Source organism: Macrobrachium nipponense, chromosome 26, assembly GCF_015104395.2.
Source record: "Macrobrachium nipponense isolate FS-2020 chromosome 26, ASM1510439v2, whole genome shotgun sequence".
Lineage (NCBI taxonomy): Eukaryota > Metazoa > Arthropoda > Malacostraca > Decapoda > Palaemonidae > Macrobrachium > Macrobrachium nipponense.
The window spans coordinates 27829489-27846041 of record NC_087215.1 but is presented as its reverse complement, the minus strand read 5'-3'; the positions used below and the strand labels follow the sequence as shown (position 1 = coordinate 27846041).

The 16553-nt window shown below is 36.6% G+C and overlaps 1 protein-coding gene across 1 annotated transcript in view; it reads right to left on the bottom strand.

The window, feature by feature from the left end:
- LOC135200099 (uncharacterized) overlaps positions 1-2800 on the bottom strand; it is a 643452-nt gene extending 640652 nt beyond the window's left edge. The window contains exon 1 of the mRNA XM_064228424.1: positions 2557-2800. The gene's annotated coding sequence lies outside the window, so the exon portion shown is untranslated. The remainder of the gene's footprint in view (positions 1-2556) is intronic.
- Positions 2801-16553: the final 13753 nt, after the last annotated feature.

Here is a 16553-nt window from a genome sequence, read left to right as displayed (position 1 = left end):
AAGAATTCCATAAAAAATAAAGACAATTTATTATAATTATTTACCTCTGGCTATGCAGTACATTTTCAAGGTTAGGGTACTGAGCTACAAAAACAAAATACGTTATTATTACATCAGCAGCAATGGGAGTCACTGAAATGGCTGAAACTTTCATTAACTATTTGCCCGAAAAGCAGTTTTTGCTAAAGCACATTGAAGGTCGGCATCCAACTTTCATTCGAGTACCATGGGGAGCGCGTACCGCCTGACAGATATCCCCTCGGGTACGCGTATAAACCAGGTTGAAAACCCCTGATCTAGACTGTTATTCACTAGGCCTATAAAACGATCCAGCCTAGTACCACAATCCCACCCAGACGAAGTTTTCCATCGTCAAATGGGAGTCAAATGTGTACTGGGATTGCCGTCCTCTAGGATGAAAAGACGTACGGTGAAATATAAAAGTCGACATCAATCATCCTACTGTGTCAGCAGTCGCTTTACACCCAGCAATCGTCCCAGATCAAGTGTAAACCGGTTTTTTCTCTCACGCGACACCGTTGACGGCAATCGGTTGATTACGGATAAACTAATAAAATGCTAAATAAACTAAACAATTTTCTACTTTTCTGCGTATTCACGAGGTTCGCGCCTAAAGGAACTTGACAGTCTCGCTTATGCAGATTGAAAACGTGCCTTATTTACCGGTGACTAAAGAAAAACACAGAGCACAGGGCCCAGTACCAACTTGTTAACTGTCTTTTCAACCATAATGATCTTCTAATACTTTCACGCACGTTTTGGCACGTGTACTACTAGTCACTAATTAAAGCAACACAAAAAGATAACAAAAAAAGAAAAGTTTCATAACAGTAGATAAGAAATGACCTAGTCTAGCCATAAATATAGGTCACTTAATCGGAAACTTGACCTTGGGGTTGGCGAACAAAGGGGCGTGGGGCGATGTATCTGAAGATGGGCCACTTGGGAATTACACCCTTTTTTTTAACGTAGCAATTACCGCTGTAATTACGAAAGCGCTTCTTTTGTCTGTGGAAAAAACGGCGTTATTTGCTGTAATTGCCAGGAGTAACATGGTGGCTTATGCACCATTCTCGCAGATGATGAAACGTAAATGCGGTTTTTAAATAAATATAGTTAATTTTAAGACTGCATAATAACTTTACAAATAAGCTATTCGTGTATATAAGCGGGCAAGCATTCGTACGCACTTAAAAGCATACATTCGTACACATACAGATCTGCTGCTCACTTTTAACGGCTATAATCAAATTGCGGTTGCTGGACAATTGTAATCACCCTCTCTTTTACTGCCGTTACGTTGACGATACGTTTACTCTTTTTCGAGACAAGAGAAAGGGCTGATTGCTTCTTACAATTTGCCAATTCAGCCCACCCTAATATCAAGTTTACAATTAATTATGAAAAAGATGATATGCTCTCTTTCTTAAATATAGAAGTGTCACGTAATACAGACGGTTTTAACACCTCAATTTTTAGAAAAAAAAGACTTTTACTGGACAAGGGAAATTTTTTTTACAGCTTTTGTAGTTTTAACTTCTCGAATACGTAACACTTTTTTTGCGGTTATTTTCGGAAGACTCCAGCAACCGGCCACATTATAATTTATATTTCTCTTGGATGAAACACATCAAAACAAAATAAAATGTCTTCTCGATACATAACCTGCCCAAATGCTAAACAGGAAAAAAACGGTATTTCCAAGTAACAACTCTGCACGGACTGCCAGGAACGGTCCCTGTAATTAATTCCGGGGGTAATTACAATCGGCCGACAAAAAATAACAGCAAATTCTTAATAAGCAATCAAAATATTATAGAATAAGTCAATATCCAAGGAAATACCGGACGCGGGCCAATTACTTAGTTTTACCAAATAAAAAATAATAATAATCAAATTACGACTTGTAAGGTAAGACAACACTGGTCCCCCACCCAGTTCGCTCCTCCTCTCCCACCCCTCCATAGCAAATACTGCGAAATTGTTACCAGTAAACAACCCTAGGTTACGTTAGGTGGTATCTTTAATTTCTTTTCGTGGCTAGCTATCTCCAGCCAGTTTTGGCATGAAAAAACCCAGAATAGTTTTTCATGTAAAAATGGCTGCCTGGAGGCTTCCAATTGGTTGGCAGGATTCTTCCGAAAAATTACCTATTTTATACGCTTGTCACTTTGGCGCAAAGCATTCATATCCAAGTGCAAGAACATGGGTTGATTCCGACATCCGCGCCCAAGGTATCAGAACGAGGTCACAAGATTGATACTGGCTATATATAAAAAAACGGTTTGGTGTCCCAAGTTTCAACCTGATAAGATCCCGTCAATGCTAATAATCTTGATAGGCTACGTTTCCTATCTTCAATCACGTACCCAAACCACAAATACTAGCCTATAACTTCTTTGCCCTAAGCGGCCTTGCAAGTAACGAAACATTCTAAAAAAAAAATCAACCTCTAAAGCTAACGCCAAACCACTTAATTATAAATGAAATTTAAATATTTATAAAACGTTAAACAAAAAAATAAAGTTAAAATACCTTGTGGAAACTGGCGGCCACTAGCAGCATCTAGCCTCGTTTGGACTTCACGGTTCACGCCTTCACTAACCGACAGCGTTGCAATTCACGGGATTTGCAACGTCAGAAACGCATCGAATAACACGAACGCTTTAGGCAGTAAACATTACAACTAAGTAGAGACATTCGCGCCGTACGAACACTCACAATTGGGAAGATACACATCCGATTTAGACGTAAACGCCGCTTGTTCAGACCGTTGAGTTATGGCGTGGCGTGAAGTTGGTCAACGATGATTTACTATACTTACCTATCATGAAACAGAGTCGGAAGAATAGAGTTTATTTCTTTAAAATTCTCAATTATCTACCCAAAAGTTGTCAAAATATCGACTAGGTAGTTTACGTTCTTCCGGCATTTATTATACCATAGATTCTATCAAAATCTAAAACATTTTTGCCGCTATAGTCATGGAGTGACGTCATAAATTTTCACCTCGCTGTTGCCATAATGTTAGCATCGCTTTAAAAGGCGCTTGGCGTGCAATTAGCGTATTATAATGGTTTATACTAGCACTGATGGGGTTAACATCGTATATGTGCGTTAGTGTTGATGTTTTTGTTGTTCTGTTATGGTTTTTTTAGAAGCTTATAATGAGTATTTTTTACCTTGTCGTAATTAAAGGTGCAGAAATAGCCAAAGTGGCTTATTTTATATTAATGGAACATGCAATTGTTCCATTTGTATTTTGAAAATGCCATAACAAACTATTATTATTATTATCATCATTGCTGCTACTGTTGTTGTTATGTTGTACGTTTTCACAGCTCGATACAACGAACTCCATTTATAGCTACTGAAACAAATATGCATTTACCCACAGGGCAAGAGATGAGATATGATATCGTATGTAATTTCTCTCCCCCTCTCTAAAAAAAAAAAATTACGGCATAATAACTTCAAGGGAGTATAATGGAGTCCATTACACTATGCTTGCTTCTTTTCTTAGCTTTCTTGGAAGAAGGCCATTTCAAATCGGCGTTTTAAAGCACATTCTGGAAAGACTGGTTTCTAAAGGTTTCCCTTTTTCGAAGTTGGCGTTATATTTTTATTTCTACACATGATAAAGACTCATACGGACATGTACACACGAATGCAGTCATGTGCTCGCTACTGCATAGGTTTACCGATCAAGAAAGCTATGGAGACTTGAGTCTAGGGCAGCACTTGGTTGAGTGAACGAGGAGGATTGTCAGACGCAGTCAGTATGTAAGCCGAGACTTTTTCCACTTACAAGCCATGGTTCCAGGTGTTAGCATTCCAGTTCCGAACAGGTGTCTAGGGATGAAGTAGCTAGTACCATTGCTGTTCTCTTCCCAGGCTGCAGCTCACCTTGGTCAGCTAGCAAATATATACAAATCTGTATATTATTACTAGGCCTAGAATAAAGATAGGGTTTCTTGTTTACGTAAAGCTGCCTATCGTCATAACCAGATTTGACCCCCTTCCCCGCAGAATGTTCCCGACTTTTACTTATGAGTCTCTCTCTGCTGTCTTCTTTACCTTTACTCAACAACTGGACTTAGTGGTCTCTTTCAATTATATTATGATAACAGTAACCTGTTTCATCCAGGTATTCCTTGATCTCTCGCATCCTTTGGTTTGTAGCTACATCATGCATCAAACGTATATGAGTTGGTTAATTGAGGGGTTTGTATCAAAGGGGCAATACAAACCTTCTCTAAATATTCCCAGTTCACCTCCAACAAAGGCTGAAAATAAAAGACACAGGACTCTATTAATATTTTAATAATAGAAAGGCAGAAATGCTGCTTTGAATAGACATAGACTTTATACAGGGCATTTCCAGTTAATGGCATTTATTACAAGATTTTTTTTTTATACAGTAGTGAAGGTTTAAAAGCTCCCTAGCTATATTTTACAAAATATTTGTTTCAATGTTCTAGATACTTTCTATGAACTTTCAAAAGGGCTTTATTCAAAGTTGGTGAGAAACTCTTGCCGTAGATGGTTCACACATTTTCTCTATTTATTTTCTAATAAAAAGGTTATTCTTAACTCTTCCTTTTTTTTCTTTTTTTTCTTTTTTTTTTTTTACGATTGGCATTGTATTCCGTGCAAGTTCATGACCATTTTTCCTATAATAATAATAATAATAATAATAATAATAATAATAATAATAATAAATATACAATTTAATTTCACATCATACACTGACGATACGTTTGTTTGTTTGTATGGTGATTTTACGTTGCATGGGACCAGTGGTTATTCAGCAACGGGACCAACGGCTTTACGTGACTTCCGAACCACGTCGAGAGTGAACTTCTATCACCAGAAATTCACATCTCTCACTCCTCAATGGAATGGCCGAGAATCGAACCCGCGACCACCGAGGTGGGATGCTAATACCATACCAACCACGCCGCTGAGGCGCTTACTGACGATACGTGAACACACTCTGAAACCCTTACGGAAATACATTTGCATTCTCTGACAACATTACAAAGTCTTTTAAATCCTTTGAAATGTTTACAAACCTTTTCATTTTAGTTTTATAGAAATTGGTCAGTCTCTTAACCCTTTCTAGAAATAACTTTCGAATAAAAATGCTAAAACTTTTCGAAAGCTTCTAAGGCTATGAAACTTTGAGAATATTAATCATGTTTTGGAAATGCAATGCTCATCTTTTCAATCGCTTTTTTTAGGTTATATATCTTTCCCCAAAAAAACATTTACCATTTATAAAATCTAACAATGAACGAAAATATTTTACGCAAACACTTACATTAACAATTTCTAAGGAGATTTAGGTCAATAATTTCTTATGATTTTAATCAAGTTCTTATTTCTAAAATACACACGAAAGACATCTTTCTCTTTCCAGTCATACTAGACATAGTTTAACAATATGCAGCAATATCCTAATAAACAGGTATACAACTCTATCCCAATAACATACAAACTTTTTTTTTTTTGTATTTGGTAGCACTGCCATAGATAAAACTGTTTTAACTTCAGTTCATGTCAACATGGCATACCATTCATTAGAATATGTTGGTGATGGTAATAATTTTTCGTGTAAATTATGTAAGGATCCAAACTCCCATACAATATGTCCTTATGTACTATATTGTGCTGAACCTTCAGAATTTAGGGATAGAAGTGTTGATACAGTTTCAGAGCATGTGTGCTATTTGCTTAACGATAATATGGTTTCAAAAATTATGACGAAGTTCCCCACATTCTATTGGAACAAGTGATTTTAGATGGTGAATGATGCATTGTTAGAATATTTTGGAGGGTGTACCAGCAAGCTGATACACCCTATTTATGTATATGTAATATTGCCAATAATTTTTTTGAATATGGCATACCATTTCCCGTGTTCTGGCAACACTGCAAAAGATTTCTATACATGGCTTCACTGACGCAAACATCGTCTCTCTTGGTGTGGTATCACTGTTTATCAGAATGGTATTACTGCATGATTGTAAACTGTCATCGTATACATAGCTATGATTATATTTGTTACCATACACTGATGAAATGTCATGATTAAATTTTTTAAGCCTATCTAAACCTTGTCACAATATTTTCAATAAAATGCAACATTTATTTACGATACAAGGTTCATAAAAAGCTGTCACACCATCTCAGTTCTCAGCAGAAACAGAAAGTGGAATACAAAAGATTTGCTCAGATTCCGGAGCCGTTTACAAGCATTATTTTGTACCTAATATCACAGTATATTCTAAATCTAACATAAGAGATAAGATTTCTCACTACGAATCAGGGAGTTTGGTCTAAGGCCAAACTGTGGATGGCTTCCATTGTGTCATGGCGGTCTCACGCGACACAGTAACATAGTATGTTCAATTTTCTTAAGGTAATCAAGACCATTAATTTAACTTGAACCTTCAACTACAGAGCTATCAATGTACTTTCTAGCTATTCAATCTATATTTACATACGTTATAAAGGCATCATTTGATGTATGTAGGTATGTTCAACGATAAAACGTCGTCTAGGAAGCTTCTGGTCCTTTTTTGATGGCGATACGATAGAAAAAAAAAAGTTGTGTGTTGTATTCTGATACATCATTATTCGTACAGCTGTTATTTATGATGCCTCGTGACCCCAGCGTAATATAAAAAAAACATTACTGCGAATACTTCCATTGCGTATCCGCATGCGTCCATCATCTTTATTCGTTACCAAGTGGTACTCCATTTTCAGAATGTTGGTTTTGGATAGGGTTCGACAATGGATATTGCACTGCAGGCAAAGTAAACTGAACCTAAGAATAACATATACACAAGTACATGTAAATACATAAACATTACTAGTGTAAATAATAACCTCAGAATGATCTGTTTCAGTTAAATTCAATGTTTTAATTTACAAAAACTTAACATATGGCAATAATTTAATAGGATTAAGGGTTTGATAACTATAGTAGAATTAATATATATATATATATATATATACTATATATCGATATATATTATATATATAATACATACTAAATACACATACATATATACATTATATATATTGTGCATGCGTGCGTGAATTTAGTAGCCTTGTTACAATGAAAATCTCCTTTAACCACAAAATGACGATACATGTCCTCTAAAAAAAAAAAATTAATAAATAAAAAAAACTTTTAAAACGAATTATTATGGTTTCATTTGTATTCAGCCTCAGTATTAAAATTTGGCCATTGACTTCTCTTTGGAATTGTCTTTTATGAAAGAAACTACATAATTTTGTTTACAAGAAATAATGCCAACAAATAAAGTTCTTAAAGCTTTATCGTCACTGTCACTAAAGCTTTAAAGAAAATAAAGCTAGCACAGAAAACGGGATGAGCTATTAACTCACGGCAACAGAAAATGGGGTTAGCTATTAACTCAAGACAACAGAAAATGGATGAAAACAGAACGTGTATCTTACTCATTCATTCCACTTTATAATAAAAAGAATTTAATTAGTTGATTAGCCGAGGGATACTATCTCATTATGATTGTTAACTAGCTGCTGTACCCTGCGTTGCTTGGGATAGAAAGGGGCATGCCTTCTGTGATGACAACCCCTGCAGGGCGGATTATGCAACTTTCAGAATAAGTAACCACTTGGGATCCTGTCAAGCCAAAGAAGGTTGGAAAATCCGTAGAGATTTGCTGTCAATTGCGAAAGTTGTATAAAATGAGGGAGTTCCCAAAAAGAGGGGTTAAGGCCCCGTTCTAAACGGCCCCCCTGAGCGGAAGGGGAGTTTATTGTAAAAATTTGGCAGCCCTAGCTTTCATAGTCTGGTTGTGCATAACGAACAGACATACAGACAGAAATTGCCTTATATACGTATATATATATATATATATATATATATATATATATATATATATATATATATATATATATAGATAGATAGATAGATAGATAGATAGATAGATAGATAGTAGTGTTTCCATTTAGCAAAGATTATACGTCAGTTGATGAAACGAGATTTATACGGAGCGTGATAAACGTTATGTTAATAAAAATCTATGCGTAAGTGAGAGAGAGAGAGAGAGAGAGAGAGAGAGAGAAAGAGAGAGAGATAGTTTCAGTTTTAACCTGATAACGATAAACAGGAAAGTAGTGAATAAAACTTAAAGACCAAGCAGAATATGTTTGGATGATTAAAAGAAAAATAGGGCATGAAGGAGTCTGTGAACTGTAATAAATATAAAAGAAATAAGTAAATAAATAAAGAATATGTGATACAAACAAACAAAAAGACTGTCTCTACCCCCCTAGACTAAACAGTAGTCACACATCCTATTCGATTATATTTTTGCCGCTGGAAACACGAATCATATTTTTCTCACAAAAGATGAGATAGACGTCTGTCAGGTCATATCACGATCGACCGGATGTGTAGCTAGTGACTGGAATTGACTCAGATTTGAGCTGATGAAAATCATTAGTTATACGAACTTTCAAAATTTTAGATAGAGTACTTCATTACTGTACAAGAAATTTTGGGCTTCGTGATGTTGTGTAAAATGTTGGAACGTAATTTCTGAGACCTGATCCTAATTTATTATCTGCTTATTTACATATATATATTACTTGGTCGCTCTATTTATTCATTTCCATAATATAGTGAGTATTTATTTCACTGAACAGCGGTAGAATGCATACCTTCACATTTGCCCCACTGTTCCCCAAATCAAAACATACCGAAGATTCTTTTGAAAAACGAATAACAAAATGCGCCATTGCATTGTTGGAACATCGCGCGTTTACACGGATGTTTTGAGTCACGCTGTTGTCAACGCATCAGCCGTGCATGATAAACACGCAATCGCCTCATCACAAAAAAACAAAAAAGAAGAATAGACTCGATTTACGCAGAATTGGAATTTGGAAACCAAGATCCATATGGGGTCTCCGCTTTTCAAGAGGCTGCCCAGATCAGATGCATCAGCAGGTTTGTTTTATGGCTGACAGATGTTTGTATCATAACTTGAAAGAATGTTTATTTTATTTCAGCGTTCTTCAAAGATTGTTTGTGACCGTTACATGGTGCCAAGTGGCTTCTTAAAAAGAATTCTTGCGAATGTTATTTGGAATGACGTACTCTCCTGAGAGAACGTTCGTGGTCGTGTTATTTCCTAGAAGCCTTTTTGACTGTTGTTGCTCACGACGGTGACTTGTCTCGGTGTATTTACTTCCTTAATCAATATTTGGATTTTCAGTTCAATGGGTCTAGGCCCTAGGGTAACCTGTAAATTCTTACTTGTTTAGTAAAGTTACTGACCGTATATCTTCCGGGGTCGTCAAATGTTAGCATTCTTTCTACCTGCCAGTCTTCTCGGTCTCCTTCAGCTCCGTATTGAAAATGACGATACTCATTGAATTTTACTTACTTATTCTTTATTTTGGATACGACTGGACCTATCATTGGTGCGGTTATATCAAATCACTATTATTTTTTCGTTTCACTGAGAATTTAGCCAGTTATTTTCTATATTTGTGGCTCGTCGTCGTGTTGGAAATATCTTTGAAACTGCTGAAGGCCCGATTTTTTCTTTTTCTATTTTGTACAAAGATTTATTAATGACAGCGTCGCTTTCATAACAAAAGGATAAGTTATCGGTTTCAAGATTTGTATACAACAAACGTAATTTAGAAATGATAATACGACAATAGTAAACAAGGAAGATACAGTTCTGTTTTCATCTGATTAAGCATCCAGCAGTGATAATTGAATAAACCAGTAGAAATCCATAATATATAAACAAAAAACGCCTAATGTACAAGACTAACTTAATAGAAGGCTCACCCATCTACAAAATATGGCTTCTCAAACAAGCCATATCCGAGATGAGGAAAGATGAATTCAAAGGCCAATAAATTAATGGAGACACATGAAAGTATCATAACTAAGAGCCAGACTTGGGTTAACTGTTAAAATACTTTGATCAATCCCGTAAAATGAAAAAGGGAAAGAAAATCTGCAGATATTGCCAAGACAGTTTCCAGTCCAAAAATCTTGAGAAAATAAATAAAGACAACGGAAACCCCAGCTTATTCATTATTAATCTCACAAAAATTTTTCACAGAAGTATTTTTACATCAATTCTTTGCAGTTAGTGATGTCTAATACTAGAATAAACAATATTGTTAGGATTTATACTCTATTATGCCGCTGGTAAGGTACACGACTTTCGACCAGATACATGGCAATATCGAGATCTTGCCCTTTTTCATAGACGTGTCTAATGTGGGTGTTTTCTAATTCCAAAGAGAAGCACAATTTTAACTCGTTAGGGGGAATCTCATCTTTAGGTTTATATAGGGAGTTCTAGGCAATGTTTATGAGTTTAGGCATCCCAATGGTTTATCGTATTTATATTAAATTTTTTCGACTTTGTCTACGTTTTACCTGTTCTTTATAACGAACATCAAATACTTCTGAAGCTCCAACTACAGATATTTCATTTTTGAAATAACAGATCTGAATATATAAAAAAATTAATACATATATGTAACACATCTCCAATTTTTGGTGTCAAGAAACTAAAGTCATCCATTGAAAACGAACCCATATCCACCATTCGTTGGGTCAGTCATCTCTTGTCCTTGCGAAACAGAAGGACAAAGGACCCATACTTCGAGTACCACTTGGTAACCATTCGTCATAAGGCTCGAGGAATGTCCATTGACGATGGACGGTAGGAATCAGGGTGTGACTGAGACCTATCAATGCCTCTTCCGACATTTGCAACCTCTACTGCTTCTACTCTCCTTGATTTCAGAGCACTGGCTCTAGGGCCTCTCTTGATGAGAATGGCCCGGCCATTGATTTTCTGGCTTCCACTTCGAGACGGAACTGCGGAGCGCGCTCCTACGCTTCTTCTGGAATGATGTGCCACTGCTGATCGGCTTTCAAAATTATTTCTAGGCAGAGCTGGTTCCAGAGGCTCAAGGATCACTGGCCTGAGAGGTCGTCTTGGACTGGCATTTAGAGAATGTGCAAAATCCGGGGGTTCCATGCTGGTGCCTGTGTCATTCCTGTGCATTTTGTCCGAGGGTACACGTATGGTGCTACCGCCTGTTAGTAGACCTATAGATTGCCTTCCTTGATTGTGGTTAAAACCATCAGACATTTGGGGATTGTTCCTCGGGCTCATGTAAGCAAATAAATGACGATCATACCGATTGTTCATGGAAGTACCAGCATCAGTGTACAGGCTTGAGTCTCGTGGGCTTTTAGCCTCAAATAATTCAAAAGTTTCTCCTTGGTTGGAATCCAATGGATCAAATCTTTTTAGAACAGCTGCTGGCGTGAGAAGTTTCACATTCTGGCTCAGAAATCCTTGCCCATGGTCATCACTCATTAAATCCCTTGGATGTAAAGCATCCATGTGATCTAGAGTCGTGCTAGTTGACTTATGAGTTACATATTTTTTCTTTACTTTCTTGACTGGTTTTTCAGGCTCCTTAACGACACAACTGTGTTTTGCACTCTTACGGGCTGAAGGTCTTCTCCTCTTGCTTGATTTCGGATAGCTTGATGTTAGCCTGTGACTCCTGTTGCCTGATGATCTGCGAGACCTGGAAGGTCTGATTGTAATCACTCTTTCTGCTGAACTGTCATCCATGCCATTATTCTCACGGAGATTTAGAGGAAATGAAAACTCACCATCCGGAAAATTACTGGACTGATTTACGTTATTAAATCTCTGACTACTCCAGTTATCATTATTATTCATCATCTGTGCATTTCCTCTTGAGTGCATTCTACTTCTTTCTCTATTATCTACAAAAAATGAGGAATTCGAAAAATTTGAGGAATTTGCAAAATGGGGGTCCACACGGCTCCTTCTGAATGTTTGGTTTGGAGCTGCAGAACCACTGAAATGTTGCCTGCTACTTGGATATCTTGCCGACTGTCTAGTGTAATTCATGCGATCTATAGACATCGCAGGAGGAGCTGCAAAATTGGGATTTTCTGAGGAAAAAGAATTGTGAACTCTCTCAAAGCGCTCATCTGAATGATTTCTCATCCGGTCATTTGAATGTGTGACATTCTGTCTGGAGGTAGGATAAGCATTTTGATCAGAATAGTATCTACTACTAATGCGATGCATAGTATCAAATGGTTCGGCAGTATGTAACCTTTGTCTGTATGACTGGATATTGGCACTGCGCCTTTGACCCATGGAATTCCCAAACATTTGCCTCTCTTGACGATTAAGAGGTTGACTGGCAAGGGCATTGTTCATTTGATCAATAGTTTGTTCTGAACGATGAAGATCCCCATAATTTACAGACTCATAAAAGTGATCTGGTTCTCGATTATGATGCATTGTTCTCGGATTACTTGTAAAAGGACGCCTGGTAAACTCCATAGAAGACTCATGATTATTTGGATATGGTCTTTGTATTATCTGTGAGTGTCTAGGTGAGTTATCTTGGTTAAAAGATAAACCTTGGTCTACAGAACTAGAAACATCTCTATCTCTGTATGGCTTGTGACTTAGTGATGGAGATCTGTGTTGCGGTATGATTTCAGACTCTACTGCAGCAATGTTTGATGGTTGCAGCTGTTGTAGAGGCTCAATTTCTTGATATATAGGCTCTGGTCTACTTCTCCTTGGTCGATATTGATTATTTAATTCTTGATTCAGTGGATGTTGGAGATGAACCTGGTCTAACCGTGAGCTCTGTGAATAGCTTCTCCTTAACTGCTGTGGAGACAAAAACGGTTCATTGCTCGAATGCCCAATTTGCAAAGAGTGCCTTCGGCCTTGACGTGGTAACCCCCTTAGATTCTGCTGACTCTGTGACCTTGATAAGAGTGGTTTTGTATAACTCGACATCTTCCTGTTATTCCGATCAATTATCTTTTGCTCCTGCAGGCGCTTTTCAGTTGATTGTTCTATTTTCCTGCATGAATGATTCCTTTTCGTTGGTGTGGTCCTACTACTGTTCTGTGCAGACATTTTCCTCTGACGAGGAACGGTCTGTTCTGGCTCTCTGATTTCACTGTATGTTTGTGTAGCCATGGAATTTTTAACCTCTGGTGGATTCAGGACCTCACGATTCCTTTCCTGGGTATGCATCTGAAAGTTGACAGACTCTGGCATATCATTTCCATCAGTGTGATATACAGGTACTTCCCATGTATGGTTTAGAGGCCTGTCACTTTGTTGCTCATAAGAAAACTCTCGTGTTTCTCTCACCTCTGAATTACTGTCATGAAATGTTTGGTCTCCCACGACATCATGATCAACATCATCATCTTCATCTGCAACATTATATCTATCAACATCATCATCATTCTCACCATCATCATTGTCATTTTCGTTATCATTGTCAATATAATTTAAGCCAACATTACCATTAACATCATCATTATCATTTAAGCCGACATTACCATTAACATCATCATTATCATTTACTTCAACATTATCATTTACATCATCATTATAATTTACATCAACATTATCATTTACATCATCATTATAATTTACATCAACATTATCATTTACATCATCATTATCATTAACATCAATATTATCATTTACATCATCATCATCGTCATTTTCCCCATCGTCTGAACTCCCTAGAGCAGATAAAAGTTCCTGTTGAAAGCTTTCAAGATTATTTTGAGGTTCCCTTTCTGCCCGTGACCCAGAAGAAGGTCTAGACGGATGTCTGCTTCGGCTAATCTCTTTCTTCCCAGTTTTTCCGGAAGTTCTCTGTCAGTTGTTTTCCTCTTGCCGTTGGCAGCCTCCGGCGGCGCCTTCTAGGAACAGCGAGGGTCTCGGTGCTCTGTGCAGATACCTGCGCTGTCTGTGGTCTAGACCTAGACCCCTGCTCCCACGGCAGTTCTTCACTATTAACGGAATGGGAATCTGGAGGCATTTCTGTATCACTGCCTTCTTTGCTCACAATGATGGATACAGGCGGAACTGGGCTAGATTTGTTTGAAGAGCTATCTAACATTCTATTGGATCTACCAGATGAAAACCTCTTTCCTTGGTGTTCACTAGAGCTAAAGCGAGAAGGTGTTTTTGGTTCTTTTTCATACGATGCTCCCACCGGACGCCTTACTGCCGACTTTTCCTTTATAGGCTTCGTTTTTTTCGCGCTCGAGATCGTTCTTTTCAAAGCTGATTTTTTGGGGCTCTTAGTACTGATGACCCTACGGCCATAACGCCCACTTCCTCTTTCGGTAGCTTTTGTTTCCTTCCTATGATTACCATCTAAAACATGGTCCTCACTTCCTTTCTCGAGCCCTTTTGTTTCCTTCTGCCCACCGTCTAAAACATGGCTCCCACTTTCTTTGTCATTTCCTCTACTTTCATTCTTCTGCCCACCGTCTAAAATGAGACGTCCATTTGCTCTCTCACTAACTTTTGTTCTTTTCTTCTGCTCACCGTCATAAACGGGAGGAACACTTTCTTTCTCGTCACCTTTCGTTTCCTTCTGCCCACCGTCTAAAATGAGACATTCACTTACTTTCTTGCTACTTTTCGTTTCTTTCTCCTCACTGTCTAAAATTAGAGTTCCACTTTCTTTTTCGTCACCTTTCGTTTCCTTCTGCCTACCATCTAAAACACGACGCGCACTTTTTCTCACATTTTCTTTTGTTTCCCTCTTTCGAGCACCGTCTAAAACGGAAACATGGAATTCTTTCCTCCGAGCACTGCCCGTTTCTTTACCTGTTGGGTCTTTCTTGAAACTACTTTCAGGACGGGTAAGTTCTTTCCTCTCACTATTGCTCCTGTTACCCTTCGAGGTAACCACTCTCTTCTTGAAACTGCTTTTACTGGAGGCAGTTACCACTCTCTTCCGAGTGCTGCTAGCAGAGTTGCCAGCTACTTCTTTCCTCTGCTGCGAAGCGAAAGTCCTGAGCTTGTATTTGAGAGCATCATCGTCTGTCACTCTGGATATCTGAAACACGAAAGGAAGTTATCAGAATATCAAATCATATTACATTATGTTAATTAGTATTTTCATTTAATTACATGTTTGAAGAATAAAAAGTCCAAACACTTCATTCTTGTGACAATTTCCTCACCATATTGTAACATTTCGACAGTGAGTTGTTATATTATGACTTAATAAATGCAACTTTTCTGTTACCAACAGTACTTTTCCTTCTTAAACCATAACTCAATGTTTTGCTGGCAAAGAGAATATTACTACCATTATTGCTATTAAAATAAATGCAGGAAATACTCACACATCACACACAAAATCTAATACTTCAAATATTCACCAAAATAACTAAATGATGCCTAAAAACTGAGAAGAAGCGACGTCACAAGATGTCGTTTATGACAAAATGGAATATTAATAAAACCCTAAATACTTTCCATCAGTAGTTAATGATGTTTGTTGGTTTATGGCATGAAGGAATAAGAGCCTCATGGCTATGTCTTTATGCTAACTAACGTCATGTCGTAAATTCATATGTGTTTAGGGATTAACATAATATGTAGGGCGAATGCTTGTGTATCAAGGAACGTATCGGTAATAATAATAAATAATATATATATATATATATATATATAATATATATATATATATATATATGTGTGTGGTGTGTGTGGTGATTGGTGTGTATTATATGTACATGTTTATATCATACATAATATTTTGTATTACATATATATTGTATATAATGACTAACTTTAAGCCGTTTATATATACGTATGTATACAGATACATAATTATATATAGTATATAATACGTTTATACATACGTATGTATACAGATACATTATAATATATATATAAATTTAATATATTATATATATAATGATTTATTTATATATACGTAACATTATATATGTATATATATGTATATATTAACGTATGTATATAGATATATATATATCTATAATATTATATTATATTTATATTATATGTATGTTATAGGATACTTTATATATATTATATGTATATGATAATATATACTATTAATATATATAGTATATATATATATTAATGTTATATATATATATATATATATTATATAATATCATATATATATATATATTAGTATATATGTATATACATATGATATATATACATATATTATATAGTATATATATCATATGTATATACATATATTACTTATATATATATATATATATATCTATATATATACTATATATATATAAACAGAGAGAGGCAGAGAGAGAGAGAGAGAGAGAATATATATATGGAATAAGGGAAGAGCAAAAGAAAAGAAAAATCAGTGTTAGAAGCGTTAACGAGTAGGGGAGTATCACCGATAGCAGGGGGCCAGAATAAAACCAGTCGCTGAACGGGAGCTGTGTACTATACTACGTAGTCAGAAGGTCAGAGAAAGAATAAGGTGGAAACTAAAGCGTCACAGAATGACAAACGATAGGGCAGGGGGACAGAATAAAACCAGAGTCGCTGAACGGGAGGTCCAGGAAGAATAAGGTGAGACTGGAAGCGGTC